Source organism: Dryobates pubescens, chromosome 18 (assembly GCF_014839835.1).
Source record: "Dryobates pubescens isolate bDryPub1 chromosome 18, bDryPub1.pri, whole genome shotgun sequence".
In the NCBI taxonomy this organism is placed as follows: Eukaryota; Metazoa; Chordata; class Aves; order Piciformes; family Picidae; genus Dryobates; species Dryobates pubescens.
The window spans coordinates 1,467,965-1,478,208 of NC_071629.1; positions in this window are offsets into that span (position 1 = coordinate 1,467,965).

The window sequence follows — 10,244 nt, forward strand, 5'->3', positions numbered from 1 at the left end:
CTGTCCTTTGTATGCAGAAGATTCTAAACTTAAATGTCTCCACTTCATGCAAATCTGCATGTTGGGGCATTTTCTGGCCTCTGTGCAGACCTCTCTGGTTTCTGCTTTGCAACCCTCCATGATTACTCCTGTTGAATGTAATCTTTGCAGAATCATCAAATTAGCCACAAGAGAAAATTCAGAACCTGACTTTGAGCCTTTAGAATCCACTCATTGCCCAAATCAAACTACTTTTTTCAACAGCAGTGAAGGCTAGACATCTATTAGGGAGAACAAAGGTCCTACCATGCTGAACAACTCAAAGGAAAGCTTAAAATGAGAATTGCAATTAATTCACATAACCAATAAGCCTTTTCACCTCTTGATGTATACATTATGCTATCTATAACCTCTCTGTGTCACATAGATGGGCTAGTATCTGTAATATAGACTGGTGGCCATAGGAAAAGACATCTTTTGTTTCAGCCCTGCTTTTCTGCCTTTCTCTTCCCTTTAGAGAAGCAGCTAACAACACAGAATTAAATTCTTTGCTTAAGGGACCTTTTCCCAAGCAGCTCAGAGAAATACTAGGCCCACCTGCACTTCTGTTGTGAGACCTTTCCAACTGCACTTGCTGTCCAGCTGAATGAAATTTGGAAGGTGCTGAGTTTTGAAACATAAGCAACAGATGCTAGCTGTGCTTGGAAAATGCAGCTTGCTTAGGAAGTTGTTTCCATGAAGTGTTAGTAACCTGTCATGGCAAGCAGGCAGTCAGAAATAGGTATTGTGTTCTCCAACATGCTGAACCTTGTTTGAGGCATCACAGCCCCATTGAATAAGCTTGCTTTTCTCAGCTGTAGTCTGAGAAACAAGCCACAACTGACATGTCATGAACAGTGGTGTGAATTGGTGAGAGAGGATGTGCTCAGTCAGTCTTTGAGTGGATTCTTCTAGAACACTAGGGGCTTGAATTTTCTTCCTGTTGGATCTCATATAGAGCAGTCACTTGTGTATGATGTATTTGTAATCTATGAAAAATAGTTTAATAAATTAAAGACTTCAGAAGACTTCTTTAGACTTTAATAATTAAAAGAATTTTTAATTTTCTTAGGAAGTAATGGGAATAGACAAAGCAGGCACTGGATGGAATAAATCAACGTGATGAATTAATTAATGGTTCACAAGGGATCTTAAATTAGGTCACCTCTTAAAATGTGTCAGTTGGTTATTTGCTTAAAACTCATGGTAGGAGAACCTGTGAGAACTTTTCAAACCTCAAAACCTCCTCAGCAAAAGCCACTGAGAAGCAGCTTAGGGCCATAATCTAGAAACAAGAGTAATACAAGCTTGCTTGGATTTTGCTTAGACAATGCATGATAAATCTATCCACAACACAGAAGCTGCACATGGTAGTGTCCTGGACTCTTACTTAGTCTCAGTCAAAGGGTTTTCTATAATCTTCTCCACAGAGTTTCCAAGTGCATGTCCATCATGTTTTTCCTGAACTTCTAAACCATTGCAGATCAAACAACAGAAGTGGGAAGCATTTCAGATGGTATTTATGAAGCTTTTACCTCTTGTCAGCACATGGCTCCCTTTGGAGTTAGTACATGGACCAATTTTTATTAGTGCAGTGAAAATGCACAGAGGTGGCCATGAAGTGAAAATAAAGGTGTACTTCAATGTCCACGTGGGAACTACTTCTATTTTGTGTAACTGGGTTCGGGTGACTTAGATCATTCTTATTGCCATGCAAAGCTGAAGTAAACACAGAGATAGAGCAGCTGCAGATTGTGCCCTGGAAGACGGATCAGAAGAAATCTGACCTGTAAAGACAGGCAGAGCTCACTGGTTGCTGACAAGAGTGGATATGATGCTTTATGGAACATACCTGAATTTAGGTATGGGCCCTGCCTTCCATGGGCAGCTCTGTGTCTGTGCTTTGCTGGCATGTCACAGGACTGAAACCAGTGTAACCAGTGCTTTACAGATACAGGGTATTTCTGTTTGTAAGATTCATATCTACCTGTGGCCATCATTAATATAGTACCCCTGGGATTAATGCTATTTTTAAAATTATAGAGATATAGGAATTTATTTTTAATTACCTGTATTTTAATGGCATACTTGAGAAGCTAGAAATAGTTGGAATGTTATAAGAGAGTTGGTATACATCACGGAGAAGCACACTGTCACTTTCCAAAGAAACAGTTCTGTCAGAATCTGCTCTTCTAAAAGCCACATTATCAGCAGTACTGATGGCAAATGTCTGAGCTTGCTGCACTGAATATACCATTTAAAGTATATTTAAATTTAAAAGTAGAGATGAATTTATATGCAAAATGATCCCATCCAATAACTTATAATCAGAACAAAGCTGCTGCTGATTACCAAGTTTGTGGGAAGTAGTTCAAGGACAGAAAGATCAGAAATTTCTGCTGTTTGCAGGCTTATTTATTTATTTAGTGCTTAATCATTTGGGATTGCTATTTAAACAAACTGCTTACAAATGAGTAGGTAGATTAGTTTGGTTTGTTTGATGCAAACTCACAAATGTCACCCTTTTCCTTGCATCCTCCGAAGGCGGAGGGAGCACTGCCTAGGAGAAGTAAAAAGGCAGCGGCGTGAGCTTCAAGGGCGTTGTTTGATACCCGACATCAGGCAGAGCTCTGACAAGGAGGTGGCAGGAAATGAGGTCTGACAGCTCATGATGTGTGTAAACTGAGACAGAATGAGGACTTACCAAGTATGTAATGGAAGTCACTCGTTGTTTTAGCTTCTGAAGGTGACATCATTCATGATGGCATCCAAATATGATTTATGAAATGAATTATTAATGCTTGTCTATTTTTAGAGAAAGCAAAAATAGAAACCTAGGAGTGTCTGTTCTGTGAACCTGCTGCTGAAGCAGGAATCTGAAAGGATACACACTACTCATGTCTTGCTAGCTTAGCTTAGGGAGAATGGAGTTATCAGAGGTTGTAGAGGACTTCAGGGCAGTGCTTAACCTGTGTGTGTGGATTTCTCCAGCACAGATGATGGGTTTAAACCAAAGAGGGTAGGTTTAGGCTAGATACAAGGAAGAATTTGTTTACAGTGAGAGTGGTAAAACACTGACCCAGGTCATCCAGAGAGGCAGTAGATGCCCCATCCCTGGGAATGTTCCAGGTCAGGTTAGACAGCCCTGAGCAACTTCATCTAGTTGAAGATGCCCCTGCTCACTGCGGGGGCAGTTGGGCTAGAGGACCTGTACAGGTCCCTTCCAACCCAATGCATTCTCTGCTTTTGCAAGTATCTCAACATTCCTGCTAAACTCTGATCTTCCAAATAAATCTTCTTGTCACTTTAAGTCTGTTGCATGATGCTGCAACGCGCGTGTTGCCGCTTTGACGCTGTCCGTGTTTCATGGGAGGATCTAGATGAAAAACACTTGGAGCTTTGAGGTTTTTTGTTATCCTTGCAAGGTTCTGTGTTTGCCACTCCGGTATTTCAAATGTTATGCACAAAGTGGATTACAGGGCATTAGAGAAAATGGCTGAGGAGTTTCACAGTAGGCAGTTGAATGAAGCCTACTCACTCGAAAATCTGTTGTTGGAAAAGGCAAATAAAAATATTCCTTGCTCTTGCGATATAAATCCTCTTAGTCTCCTTCTGTTCATCTGAGATCCGTTGTATATTGCATTGATTTTTTGCCAGTTATAATTCTGAGTCTTACAAAAGCTGGTGTTTGACTGAGAAAAATGAAAGAAAACAGACTGCTGCAATAATTACCTAAATCCCCAAACCAAATAAATGAAATCTGACAGTTTGTAACTGTCTGAATACCAGATCAAAATACATATACAGCTCCAAGAAAGGGAAAAAACAAACAAAAACTAGGAAAAAAGCAAATGGGGGAGAGGGAAAAGTGGAGGGGAGTAATTTAAGTACTTAGTCTGTAACCCTAATTATTCCATTGTGGATTGAGAGACACTTGCAGGAGCTAAAGCACCACCATATTAAGCATATTTTCCTAACATGTGGCATTATGCCCCGAGCCAAATGATTAACGTGTATGGAGAGGTTGCTTCATTTTATAGTGCCAACTTTTATAAGACAAATTAGCTCTCTGCTTTGAATGTGCTTTGTTTCTGGTTCTATTTGTTAATGAAAACTAATGAGCAATTTTATGGCAATAAGCAGGAAATGCATTCGTAATAGTAAGGAGCCGTGAGGCTGGTTGTGTAGATTTTTCTGTACAGGAAAGGGTCTATCTAGAAAATATAAATGGAGGAATTTTGCAAAATGAATTTTATCTGGTCTCAGCATGTTCCTGGAAGGACAGCTCTATGCAGGTGTTTTGTTTCCCTGATTTATTCTAAGCATCTGGTTTGTAGTCCAGATCGCTGGCACCAAGGCAGTCACTTGGCGTCACCATCGGGGCAGGAATTAAATGGATTAAATGACCATTTGAGAATTGCCTGATCATGTCAGGGGCTGGTTTACAACACTTTGCACCCTTGTTTAGGACACTGCCTTACTATGATAATGTGAACAGACCTTTACAGTGAAACTTACCTTGGTGTCTGCTGGAGTTTGTCTATGTGACACTGCCATCTGAATGCCACATAATACGGTAGCATAACTGCCTGCTGTATACTTTTTTTGTGTGCGTGCTGCAGAATAAAAAGTTAAGCAGAACTCTGCCAGGCAGAAGCTTTTTTGCATGTATTTGGTTTCATCTGGTTGAGACATCATGCCTTTCTGTGAAAATGTACTGCTTGTAAGGAAAATATCTAATGAGATTTCTTAGTCCAGTGATCCGATGAATCTTAATCAGAAAGCTGATAGGTTGAGCTGTAATAAACCCATAATCACTGCAGTCACCTGTAATTCCACTTACTCAAAACTATGACTCATTTCTCTTAAATCTGTGAGGGAACAAGAATAATAGAGATGACATTTTATGTAGTCTGCTCACAAGAGAAGAACTTGCTCCTTCTTCATTATGGGAAAGCTCACTTAGAGCCCAGGACTATGAATAGATTTCTGTGTTAACACATTTCTGTGAGCAGCCTCATAGCTAGCATGCGTGAGAGCAAGCGAGAGCAAGGGAAATAAAGGCTGAGGAGGACATCTATCCTGAAGCAGACATACTGTTTAGAACCTTAGGCTAGCAGGTCTTGAAAGGGTTCAAGACAAGTGTTTAAACTCATTTGATGAGAAACTTGATAACATCTTAAACCATAAGAGATATTTGCATGAACAGAGCTTTTCATGTCAAAAAACCCCAAGCCCCAAAGCCTGCACAGCTTTGAGATGTTTCACAGGTATTTGCTGGTGCTTGTGTGTGCTTCCTGAATGTGGCCTTTTGTGGGAAGATTGCAGCAGCCAGAGGAGAGACTTAGTGCAGTCAATGAAGGCCTCTTCTGCCCAAACCATTGTCTCAGCAGGCTGCCACAGCTGCACAGATAAATCCCCACCCTACAGGCAATGTTAGCCCCGTTGGTATTTGTGCCAGTATTTCATTTTTCCCAACTAAGAAACTCTTACAAATGTGCTAACTGCACAGGCTGTGTCATTTTGAAAATTGCTTTATGATAGGGATGCATTTGTGGTTCAGCCACCTCCAATTGCTGTGCAGGCCTTTGGAGAGGTCACTCTCATAATCCACTCTACAAGACATAGTCTTCAAAAAGATGTTATCAGTTCTTTACTTTAGCTGTTGCTTAGGGCTTTCCTGGGAGAGTGCATAAGCCACAAATGCACTTCCACTCGGTTCAGGTTTTCTTGTTGAGGTGTGGAGAACAGGCGATGCAGTGCTGCTGTTTAGCAAGGCTTAGCCGTTTGTGTGTGTGTGATGCACATTTCTATTGTAGATTTTAATCTGGACAGTGCATCAAAATGCAAGATGGATAACTTTGACCATCTTTTGGCTCACAGCACCTGGCTGTTCTGCACACAGCTGAAGGCAAATTTCCCAACCATGGATAGACCTTTGCTTTTGTAGTTCTGACCTGGATAAGCACTAACGTTCGAACACTAGGCACTAGACTAGTTGCATCTGATCTGTCCTGTCACCTGTTATCTGCAGCAACAGTCACATATGTGTGTCACTGGCCTGGATTTCTCTTCTCTTGCAAGTCTCTGTAAATAAAAAAAAAAAAAAAGGAAGAAGAAATGAGTGACTTCAAAGCAGAAAGTTTTCACGGAAGGGAAAACCATAACCAAAGCAGGCTGCATGGAATTCTTGCCAGCCTGAATGCATGTTTTGTAAACTGCTTGCAGTTGGGGGTTATGTTACCCTTCTCAAGCAGCAGAACAGTTGAGTGTCTCCATTCACAAAGCTGCTAACTGTTTTGGGGAGCTTGAGCAGGCTTTCAACCTTTACATCCCCGCATGCTTCTGTCTATCGTCAGCCTTTGGTACTTCCCTGTTCTGTGTCCGTTTTCTTGTGGATCTGGAATATTTGTAAGGAATAAAAATCATGTTTACCACTTCTTTCTGATGTGCTGAGAACATAAAGAGATGTCATGAGATGCCTAACAGTGCATGTGCAAGCTTTCTAATTTTCTGTGTTGCTCCTGTCTTGAATTCTGTGCCACTCAAGGCTAAATCGGAAACCTTTCCAATTGCCTTATGAAAGTTCTGGTTTTCTGACTAGATGTCAGTGTATTAACCTGGCAGCAGCTTTGTTTTGGCAGTAATGTACAGCTTATTGCTTCAACCAAAATAGTTATTTCCCTGGGTGGGTTTCAGAGTAAGTACTGTAAGCTTTTCAAAGCTGATGTGCTTCCTGCCATTCACCCAGGGAGTTCGCTTTTCACTTCAAGCATGAAATTAGTCATTAGGGTTTCAGTGAGGAGGAAGCCTGGTGAGAGCAAACAAAGGGTACAGGAGATGTGGGCACAGGGTTAGGAAGACAAGGGTCATACTTCAGGAATTTAATTGCCCCCTGGTATTGAAGGTTAAAACAGAAGCTGTTGAAAATATTTGTTCGCAGTGTGTTTAATCTCTGAGTATCAATTTTGCTAATGGTAATTAGCGATTGATTAGGAAGCAGGAGAGAGAGGAACAGATCTGTTCGCATTAAAAATAGTCCATTGGTGTAGGATTTGAGAACTCATGCTACACCAAAAGAATTGTGGAAGTCTCCACTCTTTAAAGTCTTTGCAGTGAACCATTTCATTATATATGGGGCATACATATTTACATAAATTTAGCAGGATCCCTGTAATTTTATTTTTATCTGAGAGCATAAAAGCAGCCTTCGATTGCCATGAAATGTTGGGAGAATGAGTAATGGGGCTGTGTAGATGAGATTCTAAAACCCTTCAGGATCATCCAACTTCCATTTAAATTATGTAGTAACTGATGAGACTGCTCTCAGAATCAGATTTTTCTCTGCTTATTGATGCTAGACAGTTCTCCTCAGCATGGTGTCTTCAACTTCTCACTTATTTAATGATTCATTGTTCCAGTCAAGAACACGCACAAAAAACTCAACAACAAAACAAAACCAAAGCACAAAATAATTAGCCAGCAGCTTTTTAAGACTAACTCACTTGGGATTTAAAAATTGCAGCAATAAATTGCATATTGTGGATTCATTTCTCCATTTCTGCTTGTGCCTTTTGCTGCTGTAACGCTGATGTCATGAGTGATGTAATCTAAGAGACTAAGAGTTAACAGCAGACTTCCTTTGAATAAAGTCTTAATGAGACCGAGCCCTCTTATTCTGTCAGGAACATGAACTTTTCCAGCAGGCTAGGTTGCCCTCAGTCATAAGGAACTGAGTTTCATCCTGGAAGGAGAACCCTGCTTTACTTCAATTTAGCAAGAAGGAAAAGTCCTTTGAGTCCCAAAAGAAAATACTTGATTGACTGATTGGTACTGGTTGGACAGACCTCAGAGAGGGTAGGGATAGGGTGTACAGAAACTACCTCATCATTACAAACTGATTGTGCTGCTACAGGAGCTTTGCCAGGGCCCTGAGTGCACTCTGCCAGTGTTGCTTACTCCCTCTGAACTGTCTCCCTTTGGGGAGCAAAAGAAGAGATGAGTAGTGAAAAAATAAAGACACTGAAAAATGCATAATAAATGGTAATAAGAAAACTGGAGCTTTCCTCAAGACACTGCAGCCTAGACTTAGAGGTGTGTAGAGGAAACTCTTTGCAAGTATCCATCTTGGGAAAGGATCAGGAAAAGAAAGTCCACAGGAAATAACTTTCCATTTGGAGTTCTCCACTCCAGAGCAAAGCATATGCTCAGAGAAATGCGTCAGTGCCACCACTGAATATCAATAATGCATTGCAGCAGGTGCTGCAGGCTATGATAGTCTCAATATATCTGAACAGTCAGCTTCTGCCTTTTCTGAAGGGAACTCTGAATTATGGATGGGAACAAACTATGCTTTCTGATGGCAACATTTCAATAAAAGAACAAATAACGTTCTTCAGAAATGCTGAGTTCATTGTACAAAGTTTGGGGATGGAATATCAGGGGATGCAGATTTGGGTAATCTAGGGATAATTTATACCAACCCAAGTGTTCTCCCCTGCTTCGGCAGAAAGAGGCATCGGGCTCAATCTGCAGTTAAGAATGCTTTCCCTCACAACCTGGTCTGCAGGATTCAGACTGACCAATACATAAAGTGGTCAGCAGCCAGTGCATCAATACTGAGAAGCAATTCATAACAGTCAGGATGAATTTGTATTAGTGTTCAGCTGGGGGATGAGTGCCTTTAGAGGAAAAAGCTGCTTTTATTCTTCCAAGTGGGCTTCAGTCTTTGCTAAAATAAACCTTTTCTTAAAGGAGAGGGTAGAGCAAATCCTTCAGAGAATCAGTAATTCTCATCTACCTCAAGTCACTTCCATTTTCTTCCTTGAACACACACATTGAATCATGTTATGCATGAATCTTGTAGCTACAGCATTCCAGGGCAGAGTACCTGGGAACTGAGAGTAGCACCTGCCTTTTATTCTGTGCTTGTAGTTCTGAGGCTCTACAATATTTTAGGAAAAGAAATTTTTTTTCACAGCTGGAGAACTATAAGAATTAAAGACAAAACGCTGCACTTCAAAGTGTTATTAGGAAGAGCATCTATAAATAGCTTTCCCTCCCATACATTGCGAAATCATCTGTTATATTTAAAACCAGTCAGGGAAAAATAAGAAAGCAAAACAACAAACCCAGACTAAATTAAGAGAAATTATTTCAAAGGCTTTTAATCAGAACTGAGTATGAAACATCCCCTATCATCAGGCATAAATAGGGATTGGGGGGGTGGGGAAAGGATTGGAAAAGGGCAACTAAAAATTACACTGTGCTGTAACTCTGGAAATGTGGGAGATATCACAAAGATTTAAACAGCTCCTTAATTTCTGTCAGCAACTGTTGCCTTCAGCATGTTGAAAGGAGCCCTAATTTTGGTAATAGCCAGCAACATATTTAGTCCATGCTGATATCAGCCTGACTTAGAGATACGTGGAGGAGACAGTACCAGGTGTAAAAACATTCAATAGGAAGAAGCTCAGTTTCCAGTAAGGACAGAGATTTCTTTCCAATACTTAGATGAAATGGTTGGTTGGTGTGGCAAAGAAACAGATCCCTGTAGTGTTGCAGCATTGCTCAGGAGCTTCATATGCTGAAGTCAGAGGACCTAGAACATTTATCCCCCTGAATTCTAACTATCTCCCACATTCAAAAAGCTTTTGCCTATGAAATCACTAACATCATATCAGATTTAAGTGCAAACAACTGAGAGGTGGAATTACATCAGACAAAGTCATAAATGAGAAACAGGCTAAATCTGATGGCTTTACAAAAAGATAAGGTGTCCTGTTCAGGAGATTTTGCCTTGATAAGGAAAGTATATTTTCAAGCAATTGCAGTGGGATAGATCTAATCTAGCTGATCTTCAGAAAGGCATCGCTCAGTGGTTAGGATGGAAAATGACTTGTTAAACTGAAGAAGGCAAAGCTTATATAAATTAGGCAGATAAGAATGGCTTGCGTTAAAAAGCAGAGTCCTGGCCTGAGAAAAGTCACCTTTTTCGAGATCCGTTGAAGGCAATGTTGTCTTTATTACCTCTGGTTGGGTTAAATGGAAGTGTACAAAGTATCACAGTATAACTAAGGTTGGAAGAGACCCCAAGGATCATCGAGTCCAACCTGTCTCCACAGCCCTCATAAGCTTAAAAACATCATGTGGTGAAGCATAAATACAAAGTCAGTCCAGAGTGTATGCAGGTGACATTGGGATATAATTTAACAAGATTAAAAGTG